Source organism: Hyla sarda, chromosome 5, assembly GCF_029499605.1.
Source record: "Hyla sarda isolate aHylSar1 chromosome 5, aHylSar1.hap1, whole genome shotgun sequence".
NCBI lineage: Eukaryota > Metazoa > Chordata > Amphibia > Anura > Hylidae > Hyla > Hyla sarda.
In genome coordinates, this window is record NC_079193.1 from 31,240,779 (window position 1) to 31,253,734 (window position 12,956).

Consider the following 12,956-nt stretch of genomic DNA (forward strand, 5'->3'; position numbering starts at 1 on the left):
CATATATTCGCAAAAAAATTTAAAAAAACTAATATTCGTCATTACAAATATATATCACTACAGTGGTCCCTCAACATACGATGGTTATCCGTTCCAAATGAACCATCGTTTGTTGAAACCATCGTGTGTTGAGGGATCCGTGCAATGTAAAGTATAGGACAGTGGTTTACAACCTGCGGACCTCCAGATGTTGCAAAACTACAACACCCAGCATGCCCGGACAGCCAACGGCTGTCCGGGCATGCTGGGCGTTGTAGTTTTGCAACATCTGGAGGTCCGCAGGTTGAAGACCACTGGTATAGAAAGTTGTACTCACGTGTCCCCGCCGCTCCGGACCGTCACCGCTCATCACCGCTGCCCTGGATGTCGCCCTCCATCGCTGTCACCGCGTCCCTGAGGTGTCCCCGACGCTCCAGCAAGGCCTCTGCTTCCCCGGCATCCTCGCTCTCCGTCGCCACCATCACGCACTCCGCTCCTATTGGATGATGGGACGGCGTGCGCAGCGACGTGATGACGACGATGGAGAGAGCCGACCATGCAGGGGATCCCGAAGAGAACGCGCCGGAGCCGGACAGGTAAGTGATTGTCAGCGGAGCACACGGGGCACCGTAAACGGCTATCCGGTGGCAGCTGAAGCAGTCTGCGCTGCCGGATAGCCGTTTATGCGATGGCCCCGACATACAAAAGCATCGTATGTTAATGCGGCCTTCAACATGCGATGGATAGTATGTTGAAATGATCGTATGTCGGGGCCATCGTAGGTCGGGGGATCACTGTATATTCAAAATATTCGTGAAATAGCAAAGTGCCGATATTCGTGGTAAAAATTTGCATTTCCAATATTTGCGCTCAATACTAGTAATGGTGTCACAATTATGAAGGTTGCACACCCCTAAGGATGACCTTGTCTCTGGGGCCTCTTTATCTATCTTTATCTTACCAGCATCATCGTCAGTGCTCATGTGTGTTTGTAGGTACATAGGGGGAGATTTATCAAAACCTGTGCAAAGGAAAAGTTACCCAGTTGCCCATAGCAACCAATCAGCTCGCTTCTTTCATTTTGCAGAGGCCTTGTTAAAAATGAAAGAAGCGAGCTGATTGGTTGCTATGGGCAACTGGGCAACTTTTCCTCTGGACAGGTTTTGATAAATCTCCCCCTATAGTGAGTCAGTCTCCTATAAACCCTTCAGTCAGTCCCGAGTCTGGCGTACACAGTCTGGCTCCAGAATTTTATGCTTAGTGATTCATATAGTTTTATAGACTGGAGCCTTGTAACATTTGGGGCTCAGTAAAAAGTCCTTGTAAAACTCTGTAAATCCTAAGGATCCTCCTACATGCAGCTGACACTCGGTGAAGCTCACTGTATATAGTTTAGTACAGCTCCTATTGAACTCAATGTTCCCTTCTGAATAAAGATAGCTCCCCCTAGTGGCAGCAATAAACTTTCCCTAATAAAACAGTGCCCGTTTGCCTTTTTTCTCTGGGAAGTCCAGACACTAGAGGCAGAGAGCTCTCTGATGTAAATTTACCATTATATCATATTGTATGTTATATCCATATCCTTACACTTTATACCACACATTCAGATTGGCACTGAACCCCTTTAATGTGAGTGCAGTGGGGGGTCTTCGTTGTATTCTTCTCTGATGGCAATGGTATGGATCTGAAACAAAGATTAAAGATAAAAGATTGGTATCAGAAATAAGATCACCTTTTTCTGTATGGGTGTTCCAGAGCTGGTCCATAAACTTGTTCAATGGCCGCCTTGGATTGACACTCTCCCCCTGGTCTGGGCATTTGGTTCAGGTTGTGCCATGGGGAGTGGTGACCTCAAGGTGCTGGAACTCACTGGGGAAACTCATACTGCATTTCTCACACTCTGTTTACAAATCTGTTTAATGCTATGGCAGTCGTTAATAAAGAAAAAGAAAACATTTTCACCGGAGTATTCTACCCATAGACATCTTATTCCATATCCAAAGGACCCCCCCCAGCCTAACCCCCCCCCCCTCTCTGTGCAACACCTGGCATTCTGTCAGCGTTTTCGAGACTGGAGCAGCACCCAGCACAGAATGCCGGGTGTGTGTGGAGATTGTGGGGGTCGTAGCGGCGGGACCCCAGCAATCAGGCATCTTATGCCCTATCTTTTGGACAAGGGATAAGATGTCTAAGGGCGGAATATCGCTTTAAAGGGGTGCTCCGGTGGAAAACTTTTTTTTTTCAAATCAACTGGTGCCAGAAAGTTAAACAGATTTGTAAATTACTTCTATTAAAAAATCTTAATCCTTCCAGTACTTATTAGCTACTGAATACTACAGAGGAAATTATTTTCTTTTTGGAACACAGAGCTCTCTGCTGACATCACAACCACAGTGCTCTCTGCTGACATCTCTGTCCATTTTAGGAACTGTCCAGAGCAGCATATGTTTGCTATGGGGATTTTCTACTACTCTGGACAGTTCTTAAAATGGACAGAGATGTAAGCAGAGAGCACTGTGCTCATGATTCAGCAGAGAGCTCTGTGTTCCAAAAAGAAAATAATTTCCTCTGTAGTATACAGCAGCTTATAAGTACTGGAAGGATTAAGATTTTTTTTTAAATAGAAGTAATTTACAAATCACATTGGTGTGGTGCTGTGCGGCGTCCGTTGCTGCCGTGGCGCCGTGTCTGCGGGGGGGGGGGGGGGGTGCGGCCCATAGACTGGTTTGAGTGGCATTGGGGCCGCTCTGCCAGTGGGTCGTTCCCCCTGTGGGCACTGGTGTCGCGGCGGTGGTGGTTGCCGCCCGGTGCTACGCCATTTTATGCTAGGGATGTTAGGGACCCACTCTAAATAGGTGGCCTTGACGTGGCGAGTGGGCTTGTACTTGTACATCAAAAATGTATACTAACAACCTGTTAGTTTTTGATATTATTCTGAGAAGCAATCAGATCATTATACAAGATTGTAGATGTGCGACCATGTCTGTTTCTTCTACCTGAATTTTAATTTACAAATCTGTTTAACTTTCTGGTACCAGTTGATTTAAAAAAAAAAGAAAAAAAAAAGTTTTCCACTGGAGTACCCCTTTAAGTTGTCAGGTACATCTGTCAAGTATGTCTTTCAGGTATGTCTACAGGTATGTCTGCAGGTATGTCTACAGGTATGTCTGTCAGGTATGTCTACAGGTATGTCTGTCAGGTATGTCTACAGGTATGTCTGTCAGGTATGTCTACAGGTATGTCTGTCAGGTATGTCTGTCAGGTATGTCTGTCAGGTATGTCTGTCAGGTATGTCTGTCAGGTATGTCTACAGGTATGTCTTTTCTGTCCTCGTTGCCAGGCATCTTATACTGATATATTAGGAACAATACCATCTCTTTGCTTCCCACCATATCCCAAGTGTCTTCCGATAAATCCTGAGTCAAGTTACCACTTTAGATGATACAATCCTTTAAATCCGATAATCTTATGACATGGTGGAGACATATTACCCACAGATACCATTTCAAATATTGAATCCATTTTTTTTCTCTCCATTTTTAGCATACAGAAAAAGATTAACGTGAAGCCCCTTCCATAGCGCTATTTGCAGCCAGTGCACTAAACTTTGCCCTGCTGAGCCGGCTTATTGTTGCCCAGAATATTTGCCAATAGATAAGCCTAAGAAGAGTTCAGCGCAGTGTCACTAGCTTCACCACGAAAGTGAAAACTAAGACAAAATCTACTAACTGCTTAATGAGCCAGAACCAGATCCGTAACCTTGGGGGGCAAAGTTCAATATAGATCTTATGTACTTAACAAAGACATATATGTACTTAACAAAGATATATATGTACTTAACAAAGATATATATATATATATATATATATATATATATATATATATATATATACTTAACAAAGCAAGTTTATATGTTTCCAGTACAAGGATGACACAGAGATGCATCAACCAGATGTGAAATGTCCTGACCAAAATTTACTGGAACATGTTGCCACACTGGGCTAAAATCCAAATAAATGCCAAGAGGTTTCCGATCAGAGGCTCAAAATGTGGATTTGCTGCAGTGACGGGAACCATTCATAAATACTCCATGACTCATTGTTCTTTATAGTTCTCTATTTCCTTTTTTGGGGAGAAAATAGTCAAACTTTTGTCAGCCGCCCGTCCCCTCAATGCAAGTCTATGGGAGGGGGCGTGACAGTCGTCACGCCCCCTCCCATAGACTTGCATTGAGGGGGCGGGGTGTGATGTCACAAGGGGGCGGGGCTATGACGTCACGAGCTCCTGCTGCCGGCTCCAGCTTTCGGAACAGCTTGTTCCAAACGCTGAGCAGCAGAGTACCCCTTTAAGGGAAAGGTACTCCCAAAATGTGTCTTCAGTTAAGCTTTGGACCTGTGATTCCCTTTCTATTTCCCATCCCTTATCACTCTCCTGGTGTTTAGTCTTTCGTCGACATGTGATGCTTTATTAGACTGTGGATGTACTGTAATGTATAGTGTAGGATATATATTTGCTGTTCTGTTGTACTTTTGTGCTTCTTAGTATGTGTGAAATATTTAATAGGCCAATTTCCAGTTTGCGCTGTTACTTGGCATCTGTTCATTCTGTTTGGGACTTGACGACTGATTGTAAATATAGATATTTTCAATAAAAAAGAGAAAGAGCTGTCTGTACAGATGAGTATACTCTTCTTCTAGAGATTTGTCTGGCTTGGCTAACATTCCCAGTCATGTCCTTTGGCTTCTTATTAGAGTCAGATACAGATTTTAAGGGAAAGCTGCCATCAGAGAGTTGCTATACATATCCTGTTTTCCAGAATTCCAAGTGCAGCATGAATGACCTTTAAGTCTCCACATGTCTTTATGACCCTCTCCTCAAGGAGGAACATGACCCCTTTGGTCCCAGTCTGACATGATGACGGCTGCAGGTGGAGAATCTCCATCTTCAGACCAAGGACTTGAGAACTTGCTTCTTTCTCCAGGGGAGCCTGGGATGGGAAAACTGGGACCCGCCCCTGAGGAGGTTCTCAAGTTCAGGGAATACCAGGTAGAGTAAGGCTGCATTCACATTTCGTTTTTATACTACGGCTGCCGGATCCGGCTGGGGGAGGGGCAAACCGGGCGCTCCTGTACCCCAGCCGGACCAGCGCTAAACTCCATTCACTTTAATGAGCCGACCGGAGTCAATTGGTTATTCCGGTCGGCTCATTTTTGACCCGTATCCAGTTTTGTGACCGGGCCTAAAACCGTAGTATACTACATGCATGCCTACGGACTGTGAAACACAAGGTACAGCCTACGATGCCCATTTGTTGAGGGAACAACTTTACTTGCCCTGCCCCTGTTGCATGCCCTCAGACACTGTTTCTGGTTACTTAAAGGGGTACTCCACTGCTCAGCGTTTGGAACAAACTGTTCCGAACGCTGGAGCTCGTGACATCATAGCCCCACCCCTCATGACATCACACCCCGCCCCCTCAATGCAAGTCTATGACGCTGTCACGCCCCCTCCCATAGACTTGCATTGAGGGGGCTGGGTGTGACGTCATGAGGGGGCAGGGCTATGACGTCACAAGCTTCCGGCGCCGTCTCCAGCGTTTGGAACAGTTTGTTCCAAACTCTGAGTAGCGGAGTACCCCTTTAACCCCTTAAGGACCAAGCCCATTTTGACCTGGGGTACTCCGGTGGAAATATATATTTTTTAATCAACTGGTGCCAGAAAGTTAAACAGATTTGTACATGACTTCTATTAAAAAAATCTTTACCCTTCCAGTACTTTTTAGCAGCTGTATGCTACAGAGGAAATTCTTTTTTGTCTTGTCCACAGTGCTCTCTGCTGACACCTGATGCCTGTAACAGGAACTGTCCGGAGCAGGAGAAAATCCCCATAGCAAACAATATGCTGCTCTGGACAGTTCCTGACACAGACAAAGGTGTCAGCAGAGAGCATTGTGGACAAGACAAAAAAATTCAAAAAGAAAATAATTTCCTCTGTAGCATACAGCTGCTAAAAAGTACTGGAAGGGCAAAGATTTTTTAATAGAAGTAATTTACAAATCTGTTTAACTTTCTGGCACCAGTTGATTTAAAAAATTTCCACCGGAGTGCCCCTTTAAGGACCAGGCCAATTTTATTTTTTCCTCCTCGCCTTCTAAAATCCATAACTTTTATATTTCCATCCACAGACCCATATAAGGACTTGTTTTTTGCGTGACCAATTGTTCTTTGTAATGCCACCTCTCATTTTACCATAAAATGTACGGTGAACCCCAAAAATTATTTTTTTAGTGAGGGAATTTTAAATGAAAACCACAATTTTGCTAATTTTGGAGGGTTTCGTGTTCACACTGTACACTTTACAGTAAAAATTGCATGTTTTCTTTATTTTGTGGGTCAATACAATTAAAATGATACCCATCTTTACATACTTTTTACAAAATTAGTATGTTTAAAATCTCCCTTGGTGCTGTGCAGTGTATTTCCTGTAGATCGCACAGTTGGGGCTATCCAGGAGGCCCAGGGTCTTATGAACTGTTATATGGACGCTTTGTGGTTTGCCATAAAATGCCTGATTATAAATTCATGTCTGTCCAGGACTGCCGCAGGCTGGTCAGAAACTATTCTATCAAGGACAGTCCTGACATCCTTCCCCTTGTGTATTTTGTCTTTCAAGAAGGTTTCTGGCCTGTGATTTCCCCTCTTCACCCCCTTCTTTCCCAACCCTCCTCCATCACTGTAATGCTTTATTTTTGACTTTTTTTTTTTAATAATGTGTGCAGGAATGTTAGTGTAGCATGTGGTATGATGTACAGTTTAGGCAGACCCAGTGCTTATTTTCAATCGAAAAGAAACAGCTATCTATACTCTTCTGGAGAGTTGTCTTTTTAGGATAACATTCCCAGTCATGTCCTAAGGCTTCTCATTAGAGTCAGACACTTTATTTGAAAGCTGCAAGGTGGCACTAGAGAGCTTGTCTTCCCAGAATACCCAGTGGTTAATGAACTGTCTATAAGCCTCCACACATCCTTATGATGCACCCCTCCAGGAAAAACATTCCCCCTTTGGTTCCAATCTAATGACTAAGAGAGGGCAGCAGGTGGGTTATCCCTAGACCAGTGTTTCCCAACCAAGGTGCCTCCAGCTGTTGCGAAACTACAACTCCTAGGGGTTGTTTGTAGTCTGTTGCCATAGAAATGGGTCTACAAAGGTGCTGTAGACAAATAATGGTAAGAAATCTATCAAAACTGTTTGTGAAGTTGCTCCATATTTCACTTTAGAGCAGTGTTTCCCAACCAGCGTGCCTCCAGCTGTTGCAAAACTGACACTCCCAGCATGCCTGGACAGCAATAGATGGGTGTCCCAAGCCGAAGGTTTCCCCCTCTGATCCCCCCTTCCATCTTACCCTATTGTAGATTAGCAAGAAGAATAGAGGGATAAATAGAAGGAAGTGTGGGTATAGGATCAGACTACACAGGATTTATTTGTAGTCTGTTGCCATGGAAATGGATCTACATAGGTGCTGTAGACAAATAATGGTGAGAAATCTTCAAAACTATTTGTGAAGTTGCTTAATATTTCACTTTAGAGCAGTGTTTCCCAACCAGGGTGCCACCAGCTGTTGCTAAACTTCAACTCCTAACTCCTAGGGTTTGTTTGTAGTCTGTTGCCATAGAAATGGGTCTACATAGGTGCTGTAGACAAATAATGGCAAGAAATCTTTTATCAAAACTATTTGTGAAGTTGCTTCATATTTCACTTTAGAGCAGTATTTGCCAACCAGGGTGCCTCCAGCTGTTTCAAAACTGCAACTTCCAGCATGCCCGGACAGCCAAAGGCTGTCCGGGCATGCTGGGAGTTGTAGTTTTGAAACAGTTTTATTTTTGTCTGTTTCATATTACAGCATTCAGTAAACGAAGAATCCACAAATTATTATTTTATTATGGAAATCAATACCAAACAGGAGACTGTTGGCCGGCGCCCCCATGTCCACATCTCTAAAATTAATTTAATTGCAATAAATTCTCTACATTTACATGAATTACAGTAACAGGATTTATTGCCACACATGCAGAATGAATGTTCATGTGATGGTGCGAGAGAGAGAGCGAGCACCAGGGGTATTCCTAACACAGGGATTTAGGCCCTATTGACACTGTGCATCCGCACAAATTCCGTTCTGCCAAGCTGGTGGCGGATTTTTGCGCGGAATGTGCTTGGAATTTCTTGCGCTCAATACACAGATTCTGTCCGGGATTCAGAATCAATTCCTATTGACTTCAATGTGACTCTGCCATGGAGTTTTGCAAAAAGAATTGAGGTGTTTCCGATCTTTTCGCAAAATCCAGAAAGTTAACTTCATGTAGCAGATTTTCCCGGCTGAATTTTTTTCCCGCCAGATTCCGCTGTGTGAATGGCGCCTTATGGTTTATCTGTGCCATAAACGGTCAGGAGAATGGAGTCCTTATTCCACAACGAGAGGGGGATGCACTGAGAGTAAGGTCGTGTTCACACTACGGAATTGAAGCTTAAGATGCAGGTGAATGGGTTTTCCGTAAACCCATTCACACTGTGGAATTTTCTGCCAGAACATTGAACCTGCTCAATGTTGTGGTGGAATCCGCACCGCAGACATTGCCGTCTATGGGGAGGGCAATGTCTGCGTGGTCCTAGCGCCGACTGATTCAGTCGCCACGGGCCACACTCTGAAGCTCCAGACGGAAGTTTTCCGTCCAGAGCTTCTCAAGTGTGAACCCGGCCTTAGGGTACGTTCACACGGGAGGATTTATTTGCGGGTTTCCTGCTGCGCATTTGAAAGGGGGTGGGCTCTTCTCGGCTGTCCGCAGCAGATTTTCCGCGGCGGAATTTCTGCTGCAGAAAATCGCCGCAGACCCTACTGACTTGAATGGGGCTTGTGGCAGATTTTCCGCAGCGTAAAATTTGTTGCGGACATCCGAGAAGAGCCCGCCCCCTTTCGAATACGCAGCGGGAAACCGAATACGCAGCGGGAAAGCAGCAAATAAATCCGCCAGTGTGAACGTACCCTTAGGCTAAGTTCACACTGCGGAACTTCCCCTGGAGATCCCGGCGCTAGGACCGCACGGACTGCATTGCCATCCCCATAGATGGCAATGCATTTCTAAGTGTATACGCCGAAAGATTCGCTCAGAAATGCAATGCTGTCTATAGGGAGAGCCGCCTGCAGGATCTCCAGCGGAAATTCCATCCGGAGATTTCGCAGTGTTCCACTGATACATAGTTTATAAGGTTGAAAAAAGACAAGAGTCCATCAGTTTCAACCTAAAACCCTATTGTGTTGATCCAGAGGAAGGCTAAAACCCCCATGAGGCTGAAGACTTCCATGGACAGAGCCATGAACATATGGTTTCTCCACCATTCATTCATCTATTGGTATTGAAGGACAATGCCTCCCTTACATGCAATATAGGGGTCAGAGACCTTAAAGGGGTACTCCGCTACTCAGCGTTTGGAACAAACTGCTTCGAACGCTGGAGCCGGCAGCTCGAGACGTCATAGACCCGTCCCCTCATGGTGTCACAGCCCGCCCCCTCAATGCAAGTCTATGGGAGGGGGCGTGATGGCTGTCACGCCCCCTCCTATAGACTTGCATTGAAGGGGCGTGACATCATGAGGGGGCGGGGCTATGATGTCACGAGCTCCAGGCGCCAGCTCCAGCGTTTGGAACAGTTTGTTCCAAACGCTGAGCAGAAGAGTACCCCTTTAAAGCTCCTGGACCTCAATGTAAGAGGAATCCTAACTATTTCAAGTCATTATTCATTCTGATCTTATTTGGGGAAACGGGAACTTGTGGGCCAATCGATACTCCAGGAATGAATGTGTCCTCTAACAATTATCATGGCGGCTCAGTGGTTAGCACTGTTACCCTTTCCGTGCTGGAGTCCTAGGTTTAAATCCCACCAATGACATCATCTGCAAAGAGTTTGTGTGTTTTCCCTGTGTTTGGGTGGGTTTTCTCCAACACTCTAAAGAAAATATACTAATAGGTGAATTTAGATTGTTAGCCCCAATGGGGGGACAGGGACCAATTTGAATGTCCACGCTGTGGAATCTGTGTGCGCTATATAAAATAAGGAATTATTATTGGGGGACTCCCACCTATTAGGCGTTTACAGCCCATATAAATATCTATGATGGTAATACCCCTTTAACAACTTTTTTTTTTGCTCATGATCTTTTTGCATTTTCTAGTACTTTACTTTCCCATTTAAAATGAAATATACAAATCTCTTTATAAAAATGAAAAAACCCGACGCCACTAGAAAGCGGATGTACCGATGAAATACCGCAAATACAAAACACGTACACTTCGATATTGAAATCCCTGTAACACCATATAAGAAATTTTTTAACACCGCACGAACACACGGAAAGAGGGCAACCATCCTGAATGGCCATAAACCCCCCCCCCCTTAAATAATAATAATATTATTAATAATAATAATAATAAAATCACAATTAAATATAATGGTGGGGCCTCCACTTCAGTTCTTATCTTACACAGTGCCCTCCAGGTGTTGCAAAACTACAACTCCCAGCATGCCTTTGGCTGTCCGGGGATGCTGGGAGTTGTAGTTTTGCAAACATTTTTTTTTCTAGTGGAAACAGGATTTTTAAATTTGGCAGAAAACAACAACAAAGTGCATTTTTATAGAGTGATCTGATAGAAAATGTTATTGCCACGTGATGACACGGTTACTTAAAGTCTATTCTACACCAGGTACATCGATGACATCTTAGCTTTAGATCTGCAGATACAAGAATACAGCATACTACACTGCCCACGGAGGACTCCACTGTGAACTGCACCTTGTTTTCCTCCAGTCCAGTCTTAGTAAATCAGTATCAAAAAGCATTCTTGTGCATATAGTTGATGGAATGTACTGGATTTTAATATTTACTTGGCTGTGGATAAAGAATTACCTGTTGCTTATATACAGTGGAGGACGCTATTTCTCTGGATAGGCTTACACCTCGGTAATATTACCTCTAAAATAGCCCCATAGGAATGAATGGAAATAGCTGTAAACAGGTAATGTATGGAATTAAAGGGGTTAATTATCCAGGAAAATACTTTTTTTTTTTTATATATATATCAACTGGCTCCAGAAAGTTAAACAGATTTGTAAATTACTTCTATTAAAAAATCTTAATCCTTTCAGTACTTATGACCTTCTGAAGTTAAGGTTGTTCTTTTCTGTCTAAGTGCTCTCTGATGACACCTGTCTCGGGAACCGCCCACTTTAGAAGCAAATCCCCATAGCAAACCTCTTCTAAACTGGGCGTTTCCCGAGACAGGTGTCATCAGAGAGCACTTAGACAGAAAAGAACACCCTTAACTTCAGAAGCTCATAAGTACTGAAAGGATTAAGATTTTTTAATAGAAGTAATTTACAAATCTGTTTAACTTTCTGGAGCCAGTTGATATATAAAAAAAAGTTTTCTCCTGGAATACCCCTTTAACTCTAATAAATTAATACAACGTCAGAATACCATACATTACTGGTACTGGAGCCTTCCCATTCATCTCTATGGGAATAATGTCCATAACGCTAATTTGTATAAATAACGTTAATTTGTATATAATACTGCAGCACTAGTGACATCACTTTGGGGGACATGAACCACAATGTAAGAGGGCGTAATTTGGCACAATAACTAGTTACATTGTTGAGGCATGAAGCACAGTTCCAGATGAGTTATAGCCTCATCTACAGATGTAGCAGAGCTGAGTTAGGCAGGGTTTACATTGCGTTTTTATTTCCTTTTAACAAATGCGTTTTATCCAGCAGAATTCATTTCCCACTGACTTGCCTAAGGCCCCTTTCACACTACAGATCTCATCCTGTAAAAAACTTCCGTTATTACTCTCGGCAAAAAGTCCTGAAAACGTCCGTCAAAAAATACCATTCATGTCAATGGGGATTTTTTGAACATCCTTTTGCATCAGGCATGTCCGTTTTTTTTACTAATGTCAGTTATTTTTGCCGGCACAAAAGACGGTGCATGCACTAATTTTTGGTCCGGCAAAAAAAAAAAATGGTGAAAAACCGAACGTTAAAATTTAACATTGAAGTCTATGGGAACTGGATGTTCAAAAAAATAAATAAACATCCGTTATCATCAGTTATTGTCAGGTTTTTTTAACATCTGTTTTTTTTGTACTGAGCATGCCCAGTACAGCTTGACAAAAAAAAAGGGTTAAAAACCTCATAAAAAAAACAAAAACGGATGCAACTGGTAACAACGGATGATAACGGATGAACAACATCAGTTTTTTAAAGAAAAAAAAAAACAATAATAACGGATGATGGTCATCAGTTATCATCAGTTATTGCATCCGTTTCTTTTGTCATCCGTTATTGAAAAAAATAACGGCAGTAAAAAAGCAGGATGATACTTGTAGTAAAGGAGTAGTATTGTGTAGGACAACTTATGCCCTATCCAAAGGATAGGGGATAAGTGTCTGATTGAGGGGGGGAGTCCAACTGCTGGGACTACCCCCGATCTCCTGCTTGGCACCCTCACAGTCCCCAGGAACGGAGCGTGTCGACCCCCAAATGAAGCGGCGGCACACACGCCCCCTCCGTGTATCTCTATGGGAGAGCCAGAGATACCCAAACGCTGTATCTCTGGCTTTCCTATGGAGATACATGAAGGGTGCATGTCGGACGCTTCTTCATGGTCGACGTGCCCCCTTCCCAGGGAGAGCTGTGCAAGAGATTGTGGGGGGGTCCCACCGGTCAGACCCCCTGCAAACTAAAACTTATCCCTTATTCTTTGAATAAATGGGATAGTTTTTTTTTTTTTTTTTAAGCTTTAATTCAAATTTACATTGTTCCCATTCAAATATGACAAAGAAAGAAAACGGCCCAGCTCTGGTTTGCAGGTAAAAACAGCTTCTTCTTTATTGGGTCAAATCCGACAAGACAACATAGCCGA